General features: G+C 42.6%; 1 protein-coding gene and 1 pseudogene across 1 annotated transcript in view; both read right to left on the bottom strand.

The window, feature by feature from the left end:
* Positions 1–27,322, bottom strand: part of LOC116575919 (potassium voltage-gated channel subfamily H member 1-like) — a 127,093-nt gene that overhangs the window by 16,259 nt on the left and 83,512 nt on the right. The gene's annotated exons all lie outside the window — the stretch shown is intronic.
* On the bottom strand, positions 16,942–17,734 carry LOC116576619 (annotated as a pseudogene).

Genomic DNA, 27,322 nt, shown 5'->3' with positions numbered 1-27,322 from the left:
AGGACAGACTGTCTTGACCTTTTCAGAAGAACCTCATGCAGCAGCCTCTGGGAGTGGACCCATCAAAAGAGTTGCCTGACAGCAGGCCAGTAGGACCAACAGGTGGTAGGCAGGGCTAGGATGGACAGGACCTGGCATGACTGCGGCCAGAGCTAAGAGGCAGAGAAAAGGGAGCGGGGATAGGAGCAGTGAGACCAATTTATACTTCTTGACACAAAAAGTTTCAGCCGTGCCTGAGGCCACCAGTCAAATGTGTTATTCTGTATCAGCCCAATTCCTAACCTATCAGCAAGTAAACTTCTTCAAGAACTGCTAACGTGCTAAGTACTATGCTACCTGCTGAGGACAGGATGGTGTGAGAACGCTCAGTCCTGGCTCTCACACAGCCAAAAATATAGTGCAAAGACAGAACTTGAACACATCATCACAAGTAACTAAATAATAGCAAATCGGCCAAGAGCAATGAAGGATGTTATTTATACCTTGGCTTCACACTTACTATTAAGGTACAGGTAAAGACAACAATCTATTCCACTGTGATGTGGCTCCTGGGGAGAAGAGCATGACTGTAATATGGCAAAAATAAAGTCAGGTCACCTCTGAGATATGACAAGTACCTACTATGTGCTCCCCTGGCTCCTCCTACATTAGTGTCAGGAAGGAGGACCATTATGGCATCACAAAGCCCCCCTTCTACCTTTAACTCCCATTTTCCCTTGAAGGCTGAGCTCAAGGGTTTCACCACTTCCAGAAAGCCTTCCTTTGAAGTTGACCATGACTTCCCAGGCTTGAAATGGTACATAAGCCATTTTGCAACCATATGTGTCTTTCTTTGTGCCTGTATGAGCTGCTTGAAGGCTAGACCCATCTTTTCCTTGTCATTGTATCCCTGGGAGCTAACACTAAACCAGTACTCAATAAATATTTGTCAAATTAGTTTTTAATAAATAATATATATATATATATATTATTTATAACATTCACACGTTTTTGCTCTTTTTTAAAAATTGAATATTGACATGATAAACCCGCACCCTTAAAATATACAATCTGATAAGCTTTGAAATATGTATACACCCACAAAACCATCACACAGTCTGACTGAACATTTTCATCACTTTCCAAAAAGTTTTGTCATATCCCTTTATACCCCTTCCTGTTCCCAAATGACTGCTAATATTTTCTGTCACCATAGGTTAGCTTGCGTTTTCAAGAAAGTTCTATAAATGTAATCATAAAGTATGTATTCTTTCTTAAATGTTTTAATTACATATAATTCATATACCATGAAATATATCCATTTAAAGTGTACAACTCAGTGGCTTTTATTGTATTTACAGAGCTGGGTGACCATCACTACGTCTAAGTTTAGAATATTTCCATCCTCTTCCCAAAGAAACCCCCTACCCATGAGCATCATTCCCCACCCCATCCCGGTCCCCTAGCCCTTGGCAAACAGTAATCTGCTTTCTCTCTATATAGGTTTGCCTACGCTGGACATCTCATATCAATTAAGTCCTACAATATATGAACTCCTACAGCTGGCCCCTTTCAAGGTTCCTCCATTTTGCAGCATAATTTGGTACTTCATTCCTTTTCAATGTTGAATAAATAATGTTTGACATATTGACAATCCACATTTCATTTATCCAATCATCAGTCCATGGGCATTTGGGTGATTTACTTCTTGGCTATTATGAATCGTGCTATTATGAACCATTAGGAACAAGTTTTTGTGTGAACATGTTTTTTGTTCTCTTGGGTAAACACCTAGGAGTGGAATTGCTGGGTCATCTGGTAACTATGTTTAACATTTTGAGGAACTATTTTCCAAAGCAGCTGCACCTTGTTCTGTGGTTCTATCATACCATCAGCAGTGTTTGAGAGTTCCAGATGTCTCCAGCACCCCTTCAACACTGTTATTATCTGTCTTTTAGATTACTGCCATCCTAGGGAGTAAGATCTGTTATCTCATCCCAGTTTGGGTGTGCATTTCCCTGATGGCTGGTGATGTTGAACATCTTTTTGTGTGCTTATTGATAATTTTTATCTATTCTTTGGCGAAATGTCCACCTAAATCTTGCCTATTTCTCAGCTGGGTTGTTTGTCATTTTATTATTGAGTTGTAAGCATTCTTTACATATTCTGGATAAAAATCCTTTATCCAATAGATATGATTGGCAAATACTTTCTCACACCATGTGGGCTGTCTTTTCACTTTTCTTTTTGTCTTTTCACTTATTTGATGGTATTGTTTGTACACAGACATTTTTAGTTTTGAGGTAGTGCAATTCGTTTATATTTTTCCTTTTGTACTTTTTTGACTAGTTTCTTATATTCAGCATAATTATTTTCAGATTTATCCATATTGTTGTTTTATGAATAGTTCATCTCTTTTTTAAAAAAATTACTTTGAAATAATTATAAATTCCCAGAAAGGTGTAAAGAGAGTACGAAGAGATCCTGTATACCCACTACCCAGTCTCCCCAATGGTTCCATCTTGTAGAAGTGTTGTAGAGCGCAGTGTCAAAACGAGGTTTACGCTGCCATGAGGTATGTGTAGGACTCTGTCATTTTATCACCTGGATAGGTTCATGTAAGTAGCTCACCATTTAGAAGACAAAACTGTCCCATCACTGCAGAAATCTCTCTTGTGCTCCCCCTTTATACTTATGCTCCCCCAGGGAACCACAAATCTCTTCTCTCTTTGTTATAATTATGCCATCTCAAAAACTTTATATAAATGAAATCATGCAGTATGTGAACATTTGAGATTGGCCTTTTACACTTAGCAAAATGCCCTGGAAACGCATCCATGTTGGTGCATGTGTCAATGGTTCATTCCCTTTTGTTCATGAATACTGTCCCACTGTATGGAGAGGCCACAACGATTTCTTTCAAATGATCTTAGGCTTAGCTTAAGACTGAGAGGGGAAAAAATCGGAGAGAAAGGCGTAGATCTTGATGTAAGGGAGGCAAGTCTTCAGTTGTCTATCCACTCAGGCTGAATATGGCTGCCCAAGACACTGAGGACAAAATTCTACCCAAGAAGAATTATAAATGAGGACTGGAAGGAGGGCTGCCAGTTCTAGAAAGGTACCAGGGAGTGCTTATCAATCTGAACAAAAGCAGCCAGAGAAAAGCAAAAGTAGTCAAAGCCTGAATAATGCAGACAAGGCTCTTGGAGCTCATAAATTAACTTCTACACAAGAGGGTCAAATCTCCAGCTTCCTGCCTCCTGTATCAGCAAGAGTTCCCAGAACCCGCCTCCCAGAGCCCCCAGGCTGGCTCCCTTGCTCCCAGTGAGTCTGACTCTAACTCAATAAGCCTCTATAGCAGTCATGGCTCGGCTCTGTTTTCTAGTCCACGATGAACTAGAGTTCATGCATGAATAGTAAGAGGTGGCTTTCTCAGGAGGGCTGCCAGAAAACTAATTTAATTTTGAGCTTAAAAATATCGTTATACCAAATTGATACAGTAAGAATAGCTCTCTTGTCCATGGCTCGAGAACTAGGCTCACATCTGAAGCACTGGGATGCTGGTCAGACCATTAAGGCAGTGATGACACATCTGTCATTTACAGCCCAGGGCTGCTCTCATGCTGGTCTGCTTCTGAGACATTCTAGAAGGAAGGACCTATTTAATTATTATCACTGTTAGAAACATTATTACTATTAAAAATGGATAATTTGCTTAATGCCGGTTGTCTAATTTTGTATGAAGTGAGGTTATACATTTTTCATACATACATTATATTTATTGATATCTCTAGATAAAGCACTATGCCTTATGTACTCACAACCTAACTGGGAGAGACTGCATATAAGTCTAGCTATTGCTTGAACTCGACTGTGATGTGGGGAGGAAGACCGGGAGACTGGAATGTCCCTGCACAACAGAGCCTCACAGGGCAGATGAGGCCCCAGATGACTCTAAATGTGAATTAGTTGGGTCCCCCCACCATCCCCCACGGTAGAAAGGCCCTTTCTCAATCCCAAGGCAAAATGCTGATTTGCCTAAGGGCAGGTTTCTTTCTCTCTTTGAGCAGTTTAAAGTTAACACTGTATCAGCAAGAACTCTGGGTCCCACCTAAAGAAAAATAAACATTAATTTCTCTGGCCGGAAATTAGAAGTTGTTGTATGGAATTTAGAGGAAGAGTGGCAAAAGGTTTTGTTTACCCTTTTTAAATTTTCATGTTTATTTGTGCATATGTACACATACACATCGTTTAAAAAGTGGCCAAAACCTCTTTTGAAGTCTTTACTCCCCTAGATATTCTTTCTTTTCACCCAATTTCCCATTCTGCAGAAGCACCCATTTTCCATTGTATTAAGTTGATTGTTTTGCTATTGATCTTCATAGTTCAATGTCATTCTCAAGTCACCCTGTCCTGATATTTCAGGCTTAGGAATTATCTGCTGGCCTGAGAATTTGCTCTTCCGAAAATTTCACTCTCTTCTCCCCACTGCCCTCCAATCTCACACTCATTCCCCACAGCTCTTCCCATGGCCCCATCCTCTAATGTGCTTATAGCATCATTTCGGTTAGATCATTATCTGTGCATATATAACTGGATGAGACATATTCACAGCTAAGCCACACAGGATACTCAGGTCACTTTTCCTTTTCTACAGTGTTTCCTTTTCCCTACAGCTAATAATGCTCTTTTCATTTGTTTAGTTTGCGTATCACTGATTTGACTCCAATTCTCCCACAGAAAAAAGTTCTTCCTAATATATTAAAATACCTTAGTTAGCCTATCAATGTCATTTCCATAAAGAAATCTTTCCTGGGGGCACCTGGGTGGCTCAGTCGGTTAAGCAGCTGACTCTTGATGTCAGCTCAGGTCTTGATCTCAGTGTTGTGAGTTCAAGCCCCAGATTGGGCTCCATGCTGGGCATGGAGCCTACTTTAAAAAAGTAAAGAAAGGGGCGCCTGGGTGGCTCAGTGGGTTAAGCCACTGCCTTCGGCTCAGGTCATGATCTCACAGTCCTGGGACGGAGCCCCACATTGGGCTCTCTTCTCTGCAGGGAGCCTGCTTCCTCCTCTCTCTCTGCTTGCCTCTCTGCCTGCTTGTGATCTCCCTGTCAAATAAATAAATAAATAAAATCTTTTAAAAAATTAAAAAAAATAAATAAAAAAGTAAAGAAAAAAGAAAACTCCCCTAGAGGCTTCTGAACTGTTCCCTTGGCAGCTGTGTGGATGTCTCGGCTTTAGCATCCTGGGAAGGAGCTTCATTTAGATCCCCTGATTCCTGTATCCCATGGTTTCACCTTCTTTATTTATTAGTTTTTGTTGGTAAAAGACATCTTTTTGTAGTTTTCTGAGAAAGGGTATATGGGAGCAACATTTTTGAGACCTAATGTTTACTCTTACAATCAATTAATAGCTCAGCTGGGTGTAGAATTCTAGATGCGAAATCATTTCGCTCATTTCTCACTGGAAGCACTTCTCCATTGTCTTCTCTTGCTGTTGTAAAGACAAAAGCATTCAGATCCTTCATTCTTCATACTGAACCTGTTTTTTCCTCTCAAGAAACTCTTTTTCCACAATGTTCTGAAAATTCATAATAGCGTGCCTTTTGCTGAGGCTCAGTTCTCATCTATTGTGCGAGGATTTCAGTAAGTCCTTTCAATCCAGGAATTTATGGCCTTCCTTTCAAGGAAATTTTCTTGGGCTACTTTATTTTCTTTCTTTCTTTTTTTAAACTTGCCTCCAGCAGATTAAAGTGAAAATAAAAGGAAAAGAGAGAAGGGGAGAAGGAAGGAGAAGGGAGGGGGGGAGGGGAGGGGAGGGGAGGGGAGGGGAGGGGAGGGGAGAAGGAAGGGGAAGGAAGAGCAAAGAAAGCAAATATGGAAAAAAAATACATAAATTTTTTTAAAAAAGAAAGCAAATATGGAGGGTGGGGACAGTGGTGGATGGGCTGACGGAAGGATAAGCATAATAAGGACACCTTTTATTTTTAGTCAGTTTCTTTTTTTTAATCACTTAAAAAAATTATTCACAGCTTCTTATTTTATGAACCCACGATGGAGGAAAACCCTAGTCAGAAAGAGCAAATCAAAGGCATTGGTTGGGGCACCTGGGTGGCTCAGTGGGTTAAAGCCTCTGCCTTCAGCTCAGGTCATGATCCCAGGGTCCTGGGATCGAGCCCCACATCAGGCTCTCTGCTAAGCAGGGAGTCTGCTTCCCTTCCTCTCTCTGCCCACCTCCGATCTCTGTCTGTCAAATAAATAAATAAAATCTTAAAAAAAAAAAAGGCATTGGAAATGTAAGTGAAGCTGGTAGGTCAGCCTTGAGGCTCTTAAGCGGGACAGAAAAGAGACGTTGCAGGAATGAGTTTCGACATAAGAAGTGTGTTTTGAGGCTGCAGTTCCGAAGCTCCTAGTTTATTCTTTGTTTACCCTTAACATGCTCTCCAGCTCCCGGGTCTCCGTAGCACTCCAGTCGAGAGCCAGTGGGCATACCACTCCCCCATCTCTCATCACTGTCTCTTTGGGACATCGACTCCAGCTTCCTGAAGCGAGACGGGCACTTAATCTGCCTGCTGACATAAGGGAGTGAAGATGTGAAGCGCCCAGCCCGGTGTTAGCAGAGCGTCTCGGGAGTGCTGGGTGACTGGCTTCCACAGAGCTGTTCGCCCCTCACCTGCATCCTTTTCATCATCAGGGAAGTAAACAGACTTGTGGGCTTCTTGAGGAAGTCCGTTATTATTCACAAAACTACTCCTGTGGGAAAGTGGACCCCAACTTCTAAATGACTCTGCAGAGCATAATTTACTCTTAAACTCAAGAAGGCTAAAAAAAAAAAAAAAAAAAGCCATTTCTGCAGGTGTATCAAAGCTGAGAGATAAAGGACTAATGAGTCTTTTTCCTCCTTGTAATAATTTAAAAATCATTGCTCTCTGTGGGTAGTTTACAGGTTTATCCAAACTGACTTTGTTCCATACAGAATTCCAAAAGATATATTAAAACAGAATTTAAAGAAGACTACTCACACCTATGCTGGTTTCTGACTTAATTCCCAGCAGAATTAGATCATCAGGCCTTTGTCAGCTCTTATAATCTGGCCACTCCATTTGGCAGTGATGGAAGATGAGCTTATGTGGATAAAACCATGTGATACCTCTGACATCTTTCTTTTCCCCTTTTATGCCAAATACAGAAAAAGACTAAAAAAGCATGGGCTGAATGAATACGCTGAGGGAATAAGTACTGATGCAAGAAACAAGTCAGGTAGGGGCACCTGGTTGGCTCAGTGGGTTAAGCCGCTGCCTTCCGCTCAGGTCATGATCTCAGGGTCCTAGGATCGAGTCCCGCATCGGGCTCTCTGCTCAGCAGGGAGCCTGCTTCCTCCTCTCTCTCTACCTGCCTCTCTGCCTACTTGTAATCTCTCTCTGTCAGATAAATAAATAAAATCTTTAAAAAAAAAAAAAAAGAAACAAGTCAGGTAAAAACATAATAATTTTGAAAAGAGAATCCTTAGACATGGAGATAGGCTTTCAGCTGTAAAGGGTTCTCTAAGTCCCATCATTGGTTTCCTCCAGTTTTTTGGGACGTATCTGACATACAACATTGCATTAGTTTAAGGTGTATAACATAATGATTTGATATATGTATATATTGAGAAATGATTATGTATGTTTAGTTATATAGTTAATAGTTTAGTCACATAATTAATTGGATTATTTCTTTGATGGTTTCTTTCCCTTCATTTTCCCCCCACCCCAGGTCTCCTGTGAATCAGGTGCTGGACTCCTAGATTAATCTAATTTTTTTATTTTTCTCTCCAGTTTCTTCCTATCACTTTATGGAAGATTTCTTCATTTTATCTTCTATTCCCCCACCCCTTTTAAGAGAGAGAGCACGCACGTGACAGGGAAGGGGCAGAAGGAGAGGGAGAGAGAGGATCTTAAGCGAGTTCTATGCTCAGCACAAGCCCAAGCCCAATGCAGGGCTCAATCTCACAACCCTGAGATCATAACCTGAGCTGAAATCAAGATTCAGACGTTCAACCAACTGAGCCACTCAGGTGCCCCATCTTCTATTCCTTTTATTTAATTTCCAACCAATATCATACTTTTCATTTCCCTCAGGTTCATTAAATGTTGCTTTTTAAAAAATTAACATATAATGTATTATTTGCCCCAGAGGTACAGGCCTGTGAATCATCAGGCTTACACATTTCACAGCACTGAATGTTGTTTTTTAATAGCATTCTGTTCTGTTTCATTGACATTAATGCCTTTAGTCTTCTGAGAATATCAATAATAGATGTATTGTTAAGTTCTCTTACTCCTGCTTGGTTTTTATTTCCTCATTTGTGTCTGCCTGCCTTTCAGATTAGAAATGTATGGTAATCCTTAGATGCCTGCTCATATTTAACAGTGGGACCCTTCTGAGTATGAGTTGGGGTTGTCAACTATGAGAATTCACTGTAGGGTGACCAGCCTGAAGTTCATGTTGAAGAAACTATGGTGCCATCAACTTTAGGATTGTCCTTTTGGAATCTCTGAGTTGCTAGAGAAGTCCTCAATCTCTTGGGGGGTCTAGATGCTTCTCTCTCTCTCTCTCTCTTTTTTTTTTTTTTTTTTAAGAATTCTGGTTCTGTGTCCTACAGAAATATTGTAGAAATTCTTAATTTGGATCTATTTATTAGACAGAGTTTCAGTTTTCTTCGGCTGCCAGTGTGTTATCCTTCTTTACCATAAAATCTGGAATAAGATTTCTGTTCATATATGATCCTCTTAGACTCTTTTATATTTGGAAAACTAAAATCTTTCTTTGGGGGAAAATTCTTGATTATTCTGCCATAACAGATCATGTATTAACTTGTAGATTTGGTGGTTTGATCCTGTTTAGTCACTTGCTTATGTTTCCAGAAGGATTTCTTGTATTGGTGAAAAGAAAGATGGTTGGAGGGAATATTTTAGTTCTTGATGTACCTTGTTTTAAAACTAGAAATCTGTCCTGTGGCATGCATAAGAAAGCAAATTATTTTTAAAAGAAAAAAATGTTTTTGTTTTGTTTTGTTTTGTTTTTAGAGAGAAAGAGAGCATGAGCAAATGGGGAGGAAAGGAGGATAGGAGAAGAGGAAAGAAAATCTTGGGCTCCACGCCTAGTGCGGAGCCTGATGAGGGGCTCGATCTCATTACCATGGGATTATGACCTGTGCCAAAATCAAGAGTCAGACTCTTAACCGACTGAGCCATCCAGGACCAGGGCAGGGTCGACATGCTTCTTAAACAAACTTTCAACTAGCCCTATTCTTAGCACCCCCTTCATCCTCACTTCTAGTGGCACTATTGCCATAATGCCTGAGTCTGGGGAAGTTCTGCAGTCAATCAAATTACTGTTTAAATCTCCCCTCCATCACCTTGGGGTTCAGCTTTCTTTGGTCTGCCAAGTCAATCACTGCCTTCTAGCTTTCCATTTTATATTCCTCCCCTCTCATGCTCTTTGTCCTAATGCATTAATACTCTAAAAGGACCTTTCTTTTGTTGTTGCTTTAGTGGGGTTTTGGGAAGGATCAGATGCAAATGTGTGTGTTCTGACAGCCATGTTTACTGACAACCATACAGATGGTTTACAAAGGCAATTAGGAATTGCTGGCCCTGGCCCAAGGTGAGCCCCCACAAACCTGAAAAAAATAGTTTCCAAATCTTCAAAGCCAAGAGCTCAGAGCAATGTAGGTAGTAATCATAAAAAACAGCACAACCTAAAGGTGGGTACCATCACTGCTCAGCAGAAAAGAAAAATGAAGTCCAACATCAGAGAAGCAGCATGCAGAGGCCAGAAGCCAGGGTCTCTCCGACTACAAGGCCATCCTTCACTGAATCTGACTCCTAAGTTTCAGTGTGTGTCAGAATCACCTGGAGGGCATTTGACACAGTTCTGGGCCCTTGACCCCAGAGTTCCTGATTCCGTAGGTCTTGGGTGGGCCCTAGAGAAAGGATATCTCTAACAAGTTCCCAGGTGATGCTGTTACTGCTGGGAACCTTGAGAAGCATAGTACTATGATCTTCGAGCCTCTTTCATAAATTATGTTTTATTTCAGGCTATGTTGTCAAACTCTATGGACGAAAATGTTGGTTGATTTGTTCTTCATGGTCAAGGTCCATTATATATTCACCAACTTCTTTTTTCAGAGTAGTTTAGAAAGATCAAAAGGAGAGTTGCTTTTCTATAAAAAGCTCATTTCCGGGATACAGACTATACTATTCCTCTGCCTTTCTCCACTCGCTCCTTCCCCTCTTCAACTCTATTCCCACCCGGGCTATCCTGCCACCCCCAGACCTCGTAGATGCCAACAGGAAAAACCAAGGAAGCAGAAGCCCTTTCCAACCCCTGATTTTGAACCAGATAGTGCCTCAAATTCAATATCTATTAAGATTATGGCTTGTTGCTGCTTATTTTTTTTTAAAGATTTTATTTATTTATTTGACAGAGAGAGATCACAAGTAGTAGGCAGAGAGGCAGGCAGAGAGAGAGGAGGAAGCAGGCTCCCTGCTGAGCAGAGAGCCCGATGCGGGACTCGATCCCAGGACCCTGAGATCATGACCTGAGCCGAACGCAGCAGCTTAACCCACTAAGCCACCCAGGCGCCCCTGTTGCTGCTTATTTTAATGAGACTTAATTTCTTCATTTTTTTGAAGAGAAAAAGAAAAAAGACTCTTGTTATATGAATTTCCCCTACAATAAAATCTCCAGCCTTATGATCCTTAATTCCCCATTAGCCGCCATCTGATTAGGATGAACTACTCATTAAGTCATGTGGCTGCACTGGTGGGTTGGGGGTAAAAGTCATTAACACACACAACAATTGGCACTGAGAGCTCAAAGCAGTCCAGAGACAGCCTTTCACTTCCAAGACATTAATGAGATACAGCAAGTAGAATCTGAAAAACCAGAGAAGGAGTTCAGAAATTGAATCTTCCGCTTTCTAGGTCAAGCACAGCCCAGCACATCCTGAGAGGTGAACCCAATGACTTCTGCACCCCCAGTATTATCTGATAAGGACAGGAAGATGGGGGTCTTCTGAGTTATATCCTCCTGGGTTCAAGTTCTGGCTCAGACACTTAGAGCTGTGTGGCCAGAGGCAAATTACTTTGCTGCTTTTCCCTCCATTTCTGTCAGTCTGACAAAAGAAATATCACCTGCTCACTTCCCTGTGTTGTTGGGGTAACGAGACGCTGTGTGAAAGTACCCAGAGTACTCAGTTGGAACAAAGAGATCTTCAAAGTTATCATCTCTTTCAGCTGTTGTCCTGGAGTCAAATGTCAGAACACACACATGGGAGGGCATTTCACTAAGAGAGCAACCTGTAACACTAGCCAGAACGGGAACTATTATCTTTTAGTTGCACAGACAGACTCAAAAGTTATCACAATAGGAAAGTACTGGAGTCCAGAGAGAGGTCTTAAACCAAGCTCATAATGCAAAAACTGAGGCCTGCAGAGGAATCTCTAAAATCCATAAATACTGAGAATTTTGACACATCAGCTGAAATACTGACCATGTGGTGATTCTGGATGAAGCTACTCATAGATTAGGAATGACTGAAGAATTAGTGGATGCATACAGGAGGGCAGAGAGGCTAGGGAGGAAGGCCTGGGAACTAGACTTAAATCCTGGTCCTATGTCATCTGGCCCACCAGACAGCAGCATATCTCATTTTGTTCATGTAGTATTTTTGGTCTTTGCTGCTGTAACTGCTTGTGCTTATCCTATGTGATCACGATGAGCGGATGTGAAAAAAGGTTTATATTGGTATAGTAACCGGCAACCAACTTTTAAAATCGTATTTCCTGTGTCTTGAAATCCATGGCTATGGATCTATCTCATTTTGGGGGAAGAAATGAGTAGTAACAAGGAGAAGATAAAAAAGTGATTACTGGGTTACTACAGCAGATCAACACAGAGTAGGAGAACTCTGTACTTTGGAGACAAAAAGTTGCAGTTTGGGAACCTGGTTTCACTACCAACCCCAGGACAATTCCTTTTCCTCTTTAAATATCTTCATACAGAACAGAGTATAGAGTTAATAATTACCTTATAGTTTACTTTTTAGTAAGTGAGATAATGTAGATAAAATGCTTTTCACACACAGTACCTGGTACATGATAAAATGCTCAAGAAATACAACAATAATTAACAGCAGTATGTTTAAGGACCATCTCTGGAGTCATCCATTTCCTGGAAATATTTGCTTACTAACTTAATCATCTGATCATCATCAACCAACATTAACTGGATACTCAGGCATGTCATGCTCTATGCTGGGAAGCAACATGGTGCGGTGAAAATAACTTGGTCTCTGAGAAGAAAGAACCCTATTGGCCCTGCCACTTTTGGTGGGGGGGGGCACAAAAATTTCTGTCTCCTTCAAGGGTCCTTTCTAGCTGGACTAAGAATCAAATTGACATGAGACAGATTAACAGGAAAAAATCAAATTCGATAGCATACATACAGGGAATCCACCCAGACACAGCAATTCCGAAGACAGTCAGGTAAAATGAGGTCCATAGGTCATCTTGGACTAACAAGATGGGGGTAGGGGTCTGGGACTTCAGAGGAAAGGAAAGCATTTCACAGGGCAGTAAGAAGAGCAGATATTTGGTAATTAAATGTTTGCCCTCCTACAGATGGGGCACTCAGATAAAATTTATTTCTGCCAATAACCCTTATTCTGAGAAAGACCCTCAACTTAGATTCTTCCATGTAGTTAAGGGAAGGGCAAGAGTTTCTCTTGACCCCACAGAGTGTTGACTGTCAAGAGCTCAAAATAATCTTCATGCCAAAGTGGCTCATCTTGGGACATCTTGCCGTTGGCCCTACAAATTCAAGTCATAAGAGCCTCAGTTTCCTCATTTATGAGAGAAAGAACAAAATCTTCATCTCTCGGGATTTCTGTGAAGATTCAATGAACTAACATGACGAATGCCAGCCACAGTGCTGGCATAGGATAGATCCAAAATAAATCTTAGTTTTCTCTCTTAAGCCACCCGGTGTTAACATCCCTCCATTCAACACCCTGAGACTCAGTTCCCCTCCCCTCTTGGCTTTGAGTGGGTACCTCCTACAGTGATACGTAGGCTTGTGCTTTTCTATAAACAGAAGACTTTCTGGAATGCAGGAATTATAGGGATCAATTTAGCGACTTCTTCCTCAGCATTCAGCAGGTGCTCAGAAGGTGCTCTTGGCTAACTATTGAAGAGACTGTCCCAATGAGGTGAGTTCCCTCAGGTTCATCTGTACAAGGTTTACAATGTGGGTGGGATTTTTGCGCACCTCACAACCATTTCTCTGACACCAGCTGGTGTCCTACAATTCAACTCCATTCTGAGATCATCTGCCAAAGGCCGCATCAGATTCCACAGGTTAAAGGCTCAGTCCCACAAGACTGCCCCCAGTTAAAGATGCCATTTGCAAGTCCAGATGGCTACTTGTACTTCTGATAATGGTTCCCATGAACCCCTCCTTGGGTTCAGTTACTTTGCTAGAGTGGCTCAGAGAACTCAGGAAACCTATTTACTCACTAGATTCCTGGGTGCTTACAAAGCATATTAAAGGATAGGAGTCAACAGCCAGATGAAGAGACACACAGGGCAAGGCCCCAACAAAGGAGTGTCTGTCCTCCTGGAGTCTGGGGGCTGGCATGGCACTTGGAAGCATTCTGGTTCACCAACCTGGAAGCTCTCCAAATCCTTTCCTTCTGGGTTCTTATGGAGACTGTAACGTAGGCACGGCTGATTTAATCATTGGCCATTGGTGAATCAAGTCCATCTTCGTCCCCTCTTCCTTCCCAGAAGGTTGGAGGTGGGGGAGGAGAAATGGGGGCAGAGGGCAGGTAAAAGTTCCAACCCTCTAATCATGTGATTGGCTCTTCTGGCAACCAGCCCAGATCCTTAGGTGCTTCCAAAAGTCACCTCATTCATACAAGAGACATATTTATTGCTGTTGACACAGGAAATTCCAAGAGTTTTAGGAACTCTGTGCCAGAAACATGGAGGAAAACCAAATATATATTTACTATTACAAATCATAACATCACACAAAGGCTTCACAATGTGGTGTCAAACCAGGAACATCAGTTGCTTGGGCAGTTAGTTTGTAGACATACAAATTCTCATGCCCCCTCCAAATCTACTGGATCCAAATCTCTGGGGGTGAGACCCAGGAATTTGTATCTCTTCAAACTCTCCAGGGGATTTTGAGGCATCTTGAAGTTTGAGAAATACTGTTTTATACCACATGGATCCCCACCATTTCCTTAATAAGTTTTAAGTGAAATGCTCCATTCCAAGGGAAGAGGATGGTTAAAGGGGAAAGAAATACTGGGCCATACTGAGGAGGCAGGATGAGGCCAAGAAGGCAGCGAAACTTACCCCAACAGACAGAAAAATGACAGAGAAACCAGGAGAGAATGAGGGAGTGATCCTACAGGTCAGTGGTACCCTGATGCAGGGGACACTGATAGGAATGACTCTACTCCACTCCGAATGTCCTAATAGCATGGTGTCCTCATTCCTCCCCAAGCTGGAACAGCTATTCCCCTGAGCACAGAAAGTGCCCCCGAAATCAGGGAATATAAAACACTCATACACTGCCTACTTTATAACAAGAAAAGCCTGAAAACTCTCACTTAATGTCTTGCTAAGAATAGCTCAAATTCCTATACCACGCTGAAACTCTGCTGTGTTGGTGAATGTCACTTAACAAGCAAAATTCTTACAGGGGAGACAGAAGGTTATTTTCAGCCATTTCTCATCTGTCGAATAAAACAACAGCTCCCACGCCACGGTACCCCATTATCCATGCAGTCTGTGCTACCTCATTTCAACCACTGTTTTAATAGCACCACAGATAAAAGCACAGCAATTTCCACAGGCAATTACCTCTGCAAATGAATCAAGAAGGTCAGACACACGTTGGAAAGGTCTCCAAATAATCTGCTACTTTCACTTATTTTGTGCTTGCTGTGTTCCTGATTGCAAGGAGACAAACACTTAGTTACAGTTATACCTGGCTGAAAAGGTAGACTGGCTTGCAGCTTTCCCAACCCGGGTCTTGCTTGATGTCATAATGAGAGCCCTAAGTTTATATTTTGCCAATATGAGTCATCAAAGAGAATCTAATTAACAAATCCATTTAAAATACATAGTTTTTTTCTAAAACCATTTAAACAGGTATGTTAACCTTAACTGGGCTCATTTTCTGATAGTAGTTATAATTCCTGAAGAAAGCTCAAAATTTGGTTTTTCTTCTACATCTCAAAACAACTACAAAAAAGAAAAGAATTTTTTTTTCAAAAGGCACTAGTATCACCATGGTGAATTAAATTGGAACAGCGCAATGACTGCAAAAAATCTTTTAAAGAAATACCTCTTCCAGTAATAGTTAATAGAAAGAAATTAAAATCACTTTCTCCCCTGTTGACCACTCTGATCTGGACACTTCAGCATCTCGTGATTTTCCTCCGTGAATGACCCGCAGTCTTCGTTTTTCAAAGGCAGCTCTGGAATCACATGGTTGCTAGGTGACACTGTAGGTCAGAGTGCCTCTCTCTACATTGACTCCAAAGTACTAATTACCCTGAAGTATTGTGCCCCACCAGGCTTTCTACTAAACAGGCTGCCAAGGACTAGAGACAATTGGTAACTCTCACACTGGACAGAGATTTCCTTCTTTCATGAGTTTGTGGTTCTCATCCAGACTCTGCTGTCTAATAGCTGTAAGCCGAGTGACTTCACCCCTTTGTGCTCAGGAGGCCCAAATACTTGTTGAAAAAGGGAATAAGAACAGTAATAATCACAACTGGATTGTATACAGCTTTTAGGGTGTACAAATCACTGTCCCAATCATTTTGAATACATGATTTATCTTCATGATAGATACTATTATTATCTTCCTTCTACTGAGGCATCTGAGTCAAGAATGTTTAAGTGATGTGCCCAAAGTCACACAGCTTAAATGACAGATGGGGGATTTACACACTGGCAGGCCGACTTGGGAACCTGTTCCAGCACAGCACCAGACACCGCTCTTAAGCCCAAGTCTGCTGTGGGCCAGCTACTGCTCCCAGGCCTCCAATACACCGACTTGTCTAAATCTCTTAACAGCCCTAGGAGGAAGGAGCTATTGGGAGTCTTATTTGTAGATAGGCCACAGAGAGGTTAAGTAATTTGGCTAAGGTCACACAGCTAGTAAATATGGCGCTGGATTCAAACTCATCCCATGCCTTGACATTTATACCAGGGTTTCTCAGCCTCAGCCCCATTGATATTTTTGGCCAACTCACTCCTTGCTGCAGGAAACTATTTTTTTATGCTAAGATTTTATTTACAAGCCTTCTTTGTTGTGCAGAAAATAAAAATGCTGTTATAGTCTTGATGTAACTAGCAGCCACTGATGGCTGACTCACTGACCACGATGACCCCTGCTCAGCAAGTCTTACAGGAGAACCTAACAGGACGTGCAGTTTTGTTGGGGTGATATCCCCATGCTGATGGTGGATTTTGAAGACAGACCAAATGGAGGAAGGCACAATGTCACAGGAACTATTCTTTGGCTCTTTGGGTGGGTGGGGTCCTGTGGTTGGTATTACCGATACCCTTTATTACTATTATTACCTGTATAACTATTACTATTTAAACTGCTACCTGTGAGCAGTCCAGCCAATATGGAGCAGTTCTTTTTTTTTTTTTTTTTCCAAAGATTTATTTATTTATTTATTAGACAGAGAAAGAGATCACAAGCAGGCAGAGAGGCAGGCAGAGAGAGAGAGAGAGGAGGAAGCAGGCTCCCTGCCGAGCAGAGAGCCCGATGCGGGACTCGATCCCAGGACCCCGAGATCATGACCTGAGCCGAAGGCAGCGGCTCAACCCACTGAGCCACCCAGGCGCCCTGGAGCAGTTCTTTTTTTGCAGGTCATTTTGCTCTTAATTATCTTCTCCTTCATTATCAATTTTTCTTTTCCTCTCTTACCTTCCCACTTTCTTTTTTTTCTTCCTCTTCTTCCTCCTCATCCCCTTCTCTTCCTCACCTTCTCCATCATGTCCAAATCCTTCTTCCTCCCCACTGACTTCACCTTCGTCGCTCTCCGCCCCCCTCATTTACACCTTCTTCTTCCTTTCCATCTTCATCATTATCAAACTCCTCCTCCTCCTCCTCACCGTCCTCATCCTCCGCGTGTTCTCCTTAGCAGGGCTCTTCTTCATGCTCACCATTCCCCTGGGCATCTGAACCAGGGGCTTCTTGATTCTCTCGGTCCTAGCCAGGGGAAGACGGTCCTCCCTCGTCATTCAGACTAGTAAGCCCACAGTTAAACAGGTTCGGGGTTTTCAGACATTCCCACTTTTTCAAAGGTTCCAAGGTGCTGATATTTTGCAGTAGAATGCACTGACGTTCGGATGGGTGAGATTTGAAAGGTTTTCTCCTAACACGTCCAGACCTCCAAAGATGCTACTGTCACTGAGCTCAAGCTTTTTCAATTTAGGTAGCTGGGGGTGATGTGAAACTGAAATCAAGCTGCATTTATGAAACTGAGCAACTCTAAGTTCACAAATTCAGTGTTGAGCCCGCAATGTTCCCATTATCTGATCTGCAGTTGTCCGGACAAGTTTTCCAGCAGCTTAGGGTGTCAGACGCCTCGGCTCCAGGTTCCTCTCCACATCCATGGTTCCCTCTTCCCCACTCTTCAAACTTCACTTTCCGCTGAAGGGCGGAGGGGTGACAGGCATCTGGACCTGCGCGGGGAGGGCCCTCGGACAGTCCCCAGCGGCAGGCAACGGAGCGGAGCCCCTGAGCTACATGACTCCGGGGAGCGGAGGGAATCCGAAGAGGGAAGGGGGCTGCAGCGCCGCGCTGCTCTCACTACCGCCGCCTCCGGCCGCGGGCCGCATTGCGCTGGGATGTCTAGGGCAGCTCTGCGGGACTTGGCTGGCTGCTGCCTTCCCTTGAATAAAACCTGCCCAATGAGGAAGTAGGACAAGAAAAAGGACTGCATGGGATCTAAAATCCCTCTGATCTTCAAGAAAGTACTATGATTATGCATTATGATTATGAAATTAGATAGAAAAACTGAGGTGGATGATCATATACCAGGTCTATTCGTGATGACAAAAACTTGGCCCTTCTCACCTTCCCAGAGACACAAAGACAATTTTCAGCCTAATGGTGATGTCCATAATTGACTTTAAGGACTTCTCATAAACCCGGATACCTGTCTCCTGCAAAGATTTTGATCAGGTGAGATAACTTTCCTGCCATAACCCACACCATGAGTCTCTCTCTGCTGCTTTCCTTCCACGAACTCGGACACATCACAGCAGTGAGAGCTCTGGAGTCACACCGACGGAAGCGCTAAATAGTAACTCTGCTACTTACTCGCTGTGTGACTTTGCGCAAAGCACTTGATCCCTCTGAGCTCCATTTTCCCCATCTGTACAAAGAGGGGATAATACCATGCTTGGTGAGGATTAAACATGGTGACATAGATGAAGTGCTCTACACAGTACATGCTCAACACATGTCAGTTGTTGCTATATTAGTTTTATTCAAGATCCAACTCAAAACAACACATAACTCTTCCAAAAGCCTCCCAGAACCATCACATCTAACTAACTCCCACTTCTGCTCCTCACTGTGACTCCTGTGTGAAACCAACAATCCTCAGATGGGTCCTGCCCGCCTAGAACCATCATGACCACGTGTCTCAATCAGGGGGTGTATTAGAATCATCGAAATAGCTTTTTTTTTTAAAGATTTTATTTATTTATTTGACAGACAGAAATCACAAGTAGGCAGAGAGGCAGGCAGAGAGAGAGAGAGGAGGAAGCAGGCTTCCCGCTGAGCAGAGAACCCGATGCGGGGCTCGATCCCAGGACCCTGGGATCATGACCCAAGCCGAAGGCAGAGGCTTTAACCCTCTGAGCCACCCAGGCGCCCCATCGAAATAGCTTTTTTAAAAAAAATTATATTCTCCTCGGTTTACTTAGACTTAGGGGTGATGTGGGGTGAGAAGAGGGTGAGCAAGTAGATTTTTTTAAATTCCCCATGATTCTTATAGACACCATTATCTCATCCCCATCTGTGAGCCTCTAAATTATCCGCAAGTAACCACTGGATGCCTTGTTTTAAAAAAGTCTGGTTATGTTCAACTATTCTAAAAATGTTTAAGGAAAATAATATGATGCCTTTAGGAAACAGATTATAAAAGAAAAGTTTTAGCTGAAAACACTTAAGGCTAACTGGGTACTTATAATTTAAAGAAATAAAAGAGGGGGTGTAGTTAATTGAAGAAACTAGTAACTTTTGAACTTTTTACTAGTTAAGAAGAAATAATCATAGGCTAGGTTCAGATTTTACAGAGATCAGGAAAAAATTGCAGCCTTGACTTTTTTTTTTTCTCTTTTCTCACTTGAAAGAAGGAAGATTAAGAAATAGTATGTAGAGAAAAAGATAAATTTAGTCCTTGAAATTAGCAAGGTCAATATTATTCATGAAGAGAGATGCCTAAGTGGGGCTGGCCAAATGTCAGGAGGAGGAAACAGAACCTTTAACAGGGTTTTGAACAGCCAAGACTTGAGTGTCTGCCATGACACTTTGGACAAGCCAAAGGCCCTGGGCTTCCTGCCCTGAAACACTAGGGCTACAAGATAGTCAAGGTTACCCTGAGGGGAGAGAGAAAAATAAAAAGTAAGCTAAGCAGAGGTGGATGCACTGAGTTCAGGGAGGAGAAAAACCAATATTCAACTTGTATCGATAACATATATACATATCTTGATAAATTAGTCTAAAAAATAGCAATCAGAAATTATTGGATTCTATTCTTCTGTGGACAGTATTGTTGTTAACAGAAAAGGCCCAAGTGATCAATTCCTGCAGATTTTTGATTCAGTTTCACCACACTATTACCACTGAACAGTAGAGTTCATGGTAGCTATCAGGGACTGTAAGAACAGTGCTCATAAAAACATAATCAGACTTGAGATAAGCAGAAAAAAACATCCCCAGAGAATTCTCCTGGAGAGTCAACACTGAGGATAGAAGGAAGTATGTGGGAAGGTGTCCCAGACAATATAAATAACATCTCCAAAGGTGCAGAAGGCAGGGATGAGGATGATGTGGTCTAGGGGAAAGGTGAGGTTATTTAGCTGTGATTTAAGTACATGGACATAAAGTCTGCGTTTAACTGATGCCATTTGGGGAAGTGAGCAAAGAAAGCCCTCCTGCACGAGAAGATGCCAGAACTTAGTCTTAAATTATACTGGTAAATGAGGGAATGAGAGTAAATGGAAAAATCTGGGCAAAGGTAATGGTTGAATGGTTGAGAGAACAAGTCTTGTCTGAGGAACTGCAAGTCTCTCAGCATAGCTAGCTGGTTCCTGTAATTCAAGGTTAGTGGTGGGATGACCCTACGAGAGGAAGCTGGCATGTGACAAGACCCATATCATGAAAGGCATTCTTGGGTTTTATTCTATAGGCAGTGCAGCTCCTTATTTTCTCCACCCCTCAGGCCAGCACAGACATAGCAACTTCAATTATCCAAGATGCAGAATTTGCTCTGCTCACAGGTTCCAGGAGAAGGGTCAGAGCAGCCCATCAACTGGGTTGCTCATTCTGAGAGCTGGCTTAAGGCCAAGGGAGACACCAATCATCTCAACATTTATGAGTGATCCACTGGTACCACCATACCTTTCAAACTGCTAATTTGGTCTGCCAAGATGGGGCACCATATTGATACAATAGTTCTGATACGAAATGTTGGCTAGCCAAAGTCCTCAAATTGTCATAGTTTCTGTAGCTTTTGAAATAGTTTCCAACTTAATTCAGCACAGAGGGAGGGGTTTCAGAAGGATGTTTGCACTGAGTGAGGTCTACAGTCTACACATGTAAGTGGAAGACCAGAAATAGACTCTCTTCCAGTATATACACAGGGTCAGAGATGCTGAGTCTGTGACAGCCCTCTATTTCCCTTCTAAAGCTTAGATTTCAGCTCCACTCCAAGAGGCTTTTCTGAGCCAACCAAACCTCTGGATGCCTCCCCAAAACTAAAAGGAGGGAGGCAGAGCCCCTGAGAAGTGCCAGGCTTGGTTGGCCCTGGGAAGGTCACTGTGACATTACCATCAACAGAAGGAGGAAAAAGGAAGTTCTGAGGGGCCAACAGTTATAGAAAGAGCAGATAAATAACCTCTACTCTGCCCTGAGAGGCATGACTGAAACCTGAGATGCTCCCCAGTGGGGCTCTCTGGGGTTCTCTGGGGGAGAAAACAGGACAGCCTCCGAGGGGAAGGAGTATTTTACCTCTGACATTTAGAAGTGCCAGCTCATGCTGTTAACAGAAATGGTCCAACTTTCAGTAGATATTTTAGTATCAACTAATATCACCTACATTCTCCACTAACAATACATTATTAGCGTGGACCACTCCCTCCCCCTTCTTGCACTCGTGTCGGTCCTGTTCCTCCCTGGTCTCTGGTGACAGCAGAGGGGCTGGGGTGTCAGAATGATAAAAGTGAGCTCCATTTGGCACATGCTTGTTTAAGCAGCAGTGGTATATGCTCTGCTTGTGGAGGAACTGCTGGTCACATGCCCTCTTTGGAACCAAAAAGAGTTCAGCTCTTAATGCGGAAATGAATGGGTTTTCAGATAATCACCTCAGTCTAATGGCCAAACTTGATCTCTTTATTGATTCATTTATTCCACAAACATCTATCGAGCGTGTCTCTTGTGTTAGGCATGGTGCTAGTGCTGAGGTACAATGTCTGATGAGACCAACGTCTATATGCATGGACAAATGAGACATGGTGTGGTCAGGTACAATCTAGATGTGGGGGTAGGGATGGGCAGGCTGTGCAGCATGCCCTGAGAACACTTTTGAAGGATAAACAGAGTTGGGGGTGTGGCATTGGAGTGGGAAAGGAAGACTCCCAAGCCACAGCAACTGACCCAGCCCTGGAGCATGGAGTATGGATAGGGGGGCGGGGGCAGGGAGAGAGGAGGTTGGACAGGTGTGCAGGGGCTGAGCTTGAAGCCCTATGTCAGGCTAAGACACTTGGATTTGCACGAACAAGACTTGCTCGCCAAAACCCTAGCATGTGCTCTGAACCAGTGGACATTTTCAGAGCTTCATTAAATATAATGAGGGTACAGGCACTGCCCTTTGCTGAAGAATTTACACGTACTTGGTTATTTCCACCACTGAAGTCTTAGTGCTTTGGTTAAATCCTCACGGAGTGGGGCGCCTGGGTGGCTCAGTGGGTTAAGCCTCTGCCTTCAGCTGAAGTCATGATCTCAGGATCCTGGGATCGAGCCCCACATCAGGCTCTCTGCTCAGCAGGAAGCCTGATTCCCCCTTCTCTCTCTGCCTGCCTCTCTGCCTGCTTGTGGTCTCTGTCTGTCAAATCAATCAATCAATCAATCAATCAATTCTCACAGAGTCATGAAGTCACTGCAAATACATTGGCCAGTCTGTGGAAACATGGACTGAATGCCTGACTTCCTAACTACCAGCTCTCCTTCGCTTTTTCTTCTCAATCCTATCACGCAGGCTCAACATTTCGGTATCATTTCTGTACATCCTTTCTCGTTCTTGTTACCCCCTTGTCCATTTTCCCCCTTCCATTCCTTCCGCTCTTTCTGGAACGCAGAGCAATCCCTTCTCGGAGGACCTGAGCCCTCGTCCTCTCTCCAGTCCCTCCCAAGCCACCTCAAATCTTGCTTTGACACAGCGGCAGCCAAGTTTTAAAGACATTCTTTGGATGGTAGCATTCCTGGCTCCAAATTTCAGAGGTTCCCACGTGAACTCAGCAACTGGCCCACCCTCCTGAGGAACGTGCTCAGGCCTGTGGCTCCAGCATGCCTACACACAATTGTCTTCCACTACTCATGCTTGCACAGCTATGCCTTGGAACCCTGTTCTTTGCATGCACCCCAGATTTGGGACTGGTTCCACCGACATGCAACCCATGCCGTCCCGTGACCTCTGCCCTTGGAAGGTCCCACGCCTAGGTGAATGCTCTGCTGCCCTGTCTCAAAATTCTTAGTGGTTTGTGAACAGAGGGTCTAGCATTTGCCTTTCACACTGGGTGTCACAAATACGTTGTCAATGTTGCCTGCTTCACATCAGCCCCATCTTTATTCATGGTCTTCTCCCCACAGTAAGGACCTTAACTGCCCACTTCTGCCTGAACCCAACCCCTCTGTCAAGGTCCAGTTCAAATGCTATCAAGTCCTCGTCAGCCCATGCCTAAAGCAGGCTCTCCTCTGGGCTCCGCCCACCCAGCACTTCCCTTTTACTTCTGTTTTAGCATATGTCACATATAACTCATGATGTAGCTGTCTGCAAATGTGCCTCCTCGACCTCACCACAGGGAAGGCAAGCTTCCCTAAGGATGGGGGTGGCAGGTATATTCTTTCCCATCTGTTGCTCCTCAGTGCCCGGCACAGAGTAAACACCCAATGCATTATTGATGAAATGAATTTTCCTCTCCAGAATAATCCAGTGATTTCTTGGACACCGGGGCCTCTTCTTTCCATGAGCGGCTCCCAGCCCCGCCTGGTTCTATGGGTGGTACCCATAGTAACGTTTGGCCCTCTCAGGAACGATGGTAATGGGAGAATGGGCACCAGGCAGTCACTTACTTGAGGAGAACGAAATGATTCTGTAACTAGTCATACCCATGAAGAGCAGTCTGAGTAAAAAGGAGGGGAAAAAAACAAAAAAATAAAAACAAAAACAAAAACCAACCCAACTTTGAAGGTTCATAGGCCAGCAAAATTTTCCACAAAAGGGACTCGATCCCTGGTTGTGCATAAAACTGTTCCTGAAGTGACTAGTATGCCCAAGTGGCTTCCTGAGGTTGAAGACTTCCACCAAAAGAGCAACCAACAGAACACAGCTTAAATGTGTTCCCCTAAGGACCATGTCACATTAAGAAAAGGCCCAAATATGACATGCACTCTCTCGACATTTTTCTTACAACACATCTTAATCCAGAATTGTCTTTTTTTGTTTAAAAGCCTTCTGACACTCTCCTTACTGGAGAACAGAGTCCAATCACCTCAGTAAAAAATAGCTAACATTTATTGAGTGCTTTCTTTATGCCAAGTACTAGCTCAAGAATTTTACAGAGTTTATTTCATTGAATCCTAGCAGACCTAGATAACAGGCACACTTCAATCCCTATTTTAAATATCTGAGCTCTTCTGGTGCGTGACGAGTTACGGAATGAGTTCATTAAGCTATGAAGATCTTCCACAAGTCAACACTTTCCATCAAAGAATACAAAAAACCGTATTCATTAATATCCCTGTCAGTTGCATCATACAGTCTTTAATATTAGAAACTGTCACATTTGTGATGGCCGTTACTGGTTTGCCATAATTCTAATTTTTGCTGGAAAGCTTGAATTTCCTAATTGGCAGCAAATACTGTTAGTCGTTTTCCTTGATGTGATGGGCTCACCCCACTGATTTTCATGAAAATGTCTGCCAAATACACAAGTCTGAAAAGCCATGCTTTGTGTGTCATTTTTTCTTTCGAGTAAAAATGGTGGTGAAACCAGTGAGAAAGGAGACCCTATTTCAGCTTGGAATCCAACTGCACAAATACTTTTTGTTGGAACAACCATATTTCAATATGCAGAGGTGTTTTATGTATGCTTCCTGTTCTGTCACACAGAATATTAAAATACATACTCAAGGGATAAATTTACCAAATTTAACTATTCTTATCACTTCATCAGGGGCATTTTTCAGTAAAACTGGATTTTTTTTTTACAAGTGCCTGAAAGTGAAGAATAAAATGACAACTAATACAGTTTGGGACAACAATACTTTGGGACAGCCTGGATTCCTGCTGAGATGCTGGTTATTTACACACCATTGGTTTTGTACCATCAGTGCATATTATAAACACAGTGGAACAGGCAAATAATGTCTTTGCATTATTATGTAACTACTTATAGCCTTGCAACCACCTTGAGAAGGTCTTGGGAAGCCCCAGAAGGTTCCTTTGGGAACCAAAGATCCTGCTTTGAGAACCGTTGCCCTTTACACACCTCTTTAGAGTCAATTTGAAGGTTACTTCCCTGAAGAATCTTACCACTTCCCCTCCTTCTGAGCTACTACTGTAATTTGCACAAACATCTGGCATAGTACTTATAACATTTTATGAGGCATAGTTAATTACATCGTCTTTCTCCCTACAACTGTAAGTTTCTCTAGGCAGAAACTATGTCTTATTAATCTCTGAATACCAAGGCCTTAACAGTGCCAAGCACATAGTAACTGCTTGATAAATGCTGTTCAGTGAATGAAGAACTTTTACAGTAGATTGTGCTTTCTAAAGATGGTTATGACACTATGTCCCATCACACTTACTCTTCTATATTCTTGCCACATACTCATCCATAGGTTTGTTCCCTCCCCTTTAACCTGGTTGGCTTTTGTGACTGCACCAACCTTTGGAGCACAGTAGAAAAGATGCCATGTGACTTTTAAGGCTAGGTCTTTAAAGGGCCATGCATTTCTGCCTTCATATCTGGGGACAGTCCCACTTGGAACACAGCCATTATGAGGAGAAATTCCAAACAGTCTTGGAGAGGCCTACATGGAAAGCAAACTGGGTCCCTGGCTCAAAGCCAAAGCTGGGTTCCTAGCCTCCATCCAGGAAACCAATTTGCTACCCATGTGAGTGAACCTTCCTAAAAAAGGATCATCCAGTGTCCAGTGGAGCTGAGCCTACTGACCACATGTGAGACAAAAATGAGCCACCATGATGAACAACTGACCAGCTACAGATTTTTGAGCTAAATTAAAAAAAAAAAAAAGCGCTACTGCTTTAAATCACTACATTTTGGGGTAATCTGTTATTTTTTTTAAACAATTTTATTTATTTATTTTACAGAGAGAGAGGGAACACAAGCAGGGGGAGAGGGAGACAAAGAAGCAGGCTTCCTGCTGAGTGGGGAGCCTGGTGTGGGGCTTGATCCCAGGATCCTGGGATCATGACCTTAGCCGAAGGCAGACCCTTAACGACTAAGCCACCCAGGCGCTCCTGGGGTAATCCGTTATGCAGCAACAGATATCCCATACACCTGGTATGTGAATTATCCTCCTTACCAAACTGTCAGGTCAGAGAAGACAGTAACTATGACATACTTATTCCAGTATTCCCTCCCACATCTAGCACAGGGCTGTACACATTGTATGTGTGTATTGACCTGAAGTCAGCACTTGTTTCAGTCTAATCATGGATCCTATGCAGGACACAGTTAGATTATTACCATACCCGTTAGGAAATGACATGAAACCCTGGTGTCCCTATTTTTCACCCCATGAATTAGACTACAGAAGGATTTTAAACAGGCATTACCAGACCAATGTCTTCCTACCTACCTCCTGGCCAGCTCAGATGAGAAGTATGAGGTAGCCAGTTGGGAAGTCAGATGAGGGAGGCCAGAGAAGACAAGGCAGATGGAGACAATGCTGGCATGTATTTACTTTTATTACTTGCTATTTTTGTTATTGGTTCCATTTGTAAGCAAACTTGTTTATTTGTGGCTTAACACTATAAGTTAAATTAAGAAAGCAAAACTGTAGTATATATTTTTAGCTCTAATTTAGAACTGTAAAAGCAATTTCATGGGACTTGTTTGTTTTAAGACAAGATGTACTTCAACTGAGCCCATCGGTAGAAGTGAACTGGATAATGGCAGTGGAAATGATTCCAAAGAAATGGAGACCAAGGAGTTCATGTTAGTTTTATTTGGAAGTACCATTCCTCATCTACTAAGTTCGGGTTTGTAGACATGTTTAAGGGTGGCATGCTAAACCCAAAAGTGTGTTATTGACAGAGATGTTCTCAGTAATGATACCTCCAAAACTTCTTGGGCAACATTTACTTACACAAGGTTAAAAAAAAAATGCTCAAAACCAAAAGAATTTTTTGAAATGAGAGGATTGCATTAGAAAGCCACAGAAGCAAAGGTTCAAAATTTTACCTATTAACGCTTTGCAGGCTTCTAATAAAATAGCACTTTGGGTTGCTAAGGCAACACACACACACACACACACACACACACACACACACACACACTCTCTCTCTCTCTCTCTCTCTCTCTCTTTCTCTCTCAATAAAATCTGCAGCAGAAGTATTTGCTTAGAAATGTTGGGTGAATCTGTGGCAAAGAAGATAGCTCCAGAACCTCTTTCAGATATCACAGAGTAACTCAGCAGGCTAAAGATCAACTCTTTTTTTTTGTTTTTAAAGATTTTATGTATTTATTTGACAGAGAGAGATCACAGTAAGCAGAG

This window comes from Mustela erminea, chromosome 17 (assembly GCF_009829155.1).
Source record: "Mustela erminea isolate mMusErm1 chromosome 17, mMusErm1.Pri, whole genome shotgun sequence".
NCBI lineage: Eukaryota > Metazoa > Chordata > Mammalia > Carnivora > Mustelidae > Mustela > Mustela erminea.
Note: the sequence above shows the minus strand (reverse complement) of the source record. Positions and strands in the feature narration are given on the sequence as shown.